Below are 2,602 nucleotides of genomic sequence, written 5' to 3' on the forward strand. Positions count from 1 at the left end.
AAGGATTTTCGAAATGCTGATATTTGTATTGATATCACTAGTAATGGCTTATATGGAATTTGACCCATATTACCTCATTCATATCTTCAAACTAAATTTTACCAAAGCGGCAAATAAATATGAATGTTTCCATGCTTTTGACGTATCTTTTTTGCTTTTTTAGTACAACAACAATACACCATATTGTTGCATGCAAATCACGTCAAATGACCAAAATTGCGATTTTGAATCTTTCATGTTTCATGTTCACATATTAAAATTCTAAACTTAGCCAAAAAAAAAAGTTCAAAAAACCGGCAAAGCTCCACAAATGAAAAATTTGTGTAAGAAATTGCCTGCAGATCAGTTAAGGCCAATTTGTGTGTGTGGCAAACGCGATCGACGTGCTCAGATAAAAGCCCAGTCAGTCCATGCAACACTCACTGCAAACAGCGAGATCTGCGAGTTAAGTGTGGATTCGCAAATAAAATAAATTTAAAAAAATATTGTCAATTCGATCGCTTTTTTTTATTTGGTATTTTATATAGGCGACTGCAAGTACTTACTATAGTTGAAGATATCTAAATATCTGAAGTATATATTTGTTCCTTTTTTCAATTTCCAATTTTTATTTGTATCTTCTCTGGTGCTCTGCATTTTTTGTTGGGTTAATTTTATTGTTTGCAGAACGAGTTGAATAATTTTGTATCTACTATGTATTCGGTTGCACTGAACTTGCGCACAATGAACTTGTGCTGATTTTATACGGCGAAAAATGCAAATAATGGTTTTGCAGGTGTACCTGCCAGCAGAAGGTAATGTTGTGTGGATGCTGCTTCTGTAAATTCCGAAGTTAAGAAAATGGAAAAAAAAATACAACTTAGGGATACCTTTACTATACATTATATCGGAGAGATTTTCTAAATTTCTTGATTACACAATCTGAACTAGTTTAGGAACTTAACTTGATATTGGGGAAAAAGAAGTCTTTACTCAAGAAGCGTATGATCGCTTATGCTTTAGTTTAATTAAGAAGATGTTAGTTCAAGCATTTATATTGGTGAAGAAGAAAGAACTTCACTGTTTATGAAAACTCTACTCTAATAACTCTACTCTAATAAGTTATTTTGATAAGATCATTCCAGTAAATTATTTTGAAATCTGGTATATGTAAGTGACTCCTTAAAATCTGTAAAACGTTACAAAAGGAATGATACCGATATAATTCGATACACTGATATTCTTCGCCTTTTCAGTTTTTAAATATTTAGACATATAAAGATATAATAACAAATTAAACTTTTGATTAAAGGTTATGAAACGAACCTAAAATTGGTATAGAATACACGCTTATCATATAAGTCATACATATAGCTATTGGTCTGTATTATTACTAATTGAAGCAAGAACTAATATTTTTATGGTACACTAGATGTACACTATGATTTGTACAACAAAACCCACTTGAGCACAAATAATGGTCGATTCTAATTATACCAGGAATAAAAAATTGATATATTCGTCATAGTAGAGGTACCAACAAAACAGTTATAAAGACTAAAATAGTCGACACAGAGATCAGTACAAAAAAAAACAAACAAAAGTCCTTCATTTAAGTAAAAGTGAACGACCCTAGCAAGTCTTTAAACTTAATTGACAACTTAATGTTCCTAAAATTAAACAATGAACAATCTCTTAAGTCGATGAAAACGCTGATATAAAATCTTCTAACAATTAAAGATGAGCACCTACACATAAGCTGAAACAAAGCTTGTTCCTACTTAGCAAAGCCCAATATGACAAGTTTGGCATCTTGTCAAAAAGTTTTACGAATGTCAGAATTCGAAATTTCTATAAAAGTTCAACAATCTTTCCCCGATAACGCTACTACAAATCGAGTGTACTTTTTACCGTTGATGTGCACTTGGTAAGATTAAACTATTCCACAATACCATGACCTGCCTTTTCATCCCTTTGTCAATATTATTGTGTCGTTTTTGTATAACATTTTTTCATTCCACTGCCAGGCGAGCCAAAAGACTTATATTTCAAATAAGATTTTCTAGCTTTATCCTTATTAGACGATGCTAGATCAACTAGATAGTCAAAATAAATCATAAACCCAGACCCTTATAAAAGCTAAACCTTTTCTACCTTTTTATTTATTTATAATCTTAGATTCCAATTCCAATCAATTAAAGATAAAAAAATTAGAGAAATAGTTCTCTGAAGAGAACAGCTATACTAAAAAAATTTACTTATAACCAATTAACTTTGTTTTAAAAAAACTAAACCCAAACTATATATGTGTTAGGTTGAAAAAACTTTGTTTATACGCTACTTGGACAGAAGAGGAAACTCTGCCGCCACTGTAACCATATGTGGTAGGTTCAAAACTTAAAATCTCTCCAACCCTATATATGATATGCAAATGAATCACCTCATTAGGATGCCGTCCTATCTTTCTACGCATTTCTTGTTGGATTTTCGACAAAATTTTATATATAGTAAACATTATATATTTTAAATTAAATCATAAAGAAACAATTATTCTTGACGTATGGTGCAAAAAGAGCACATTAGTAGTTTCCCAATGAAACGTCATTGATGTTGCCGCAGTCTT

This window comes from Teleopsis dalmanni, chromosome 1 (genome assembly GCF_002237135.1).
Source record: "Teleopsis dalmanni isolate 2A chromosome 1, ASM223713v2, whole genome shotgun sequence".
In the NCBI taxonomy this organism is placed as follows: Eukaryota; Metazoa; Arthropoda; class Insecta; order Diptera; family Diopsidae; genus Teleopsis; species Teleopsis dalmanni.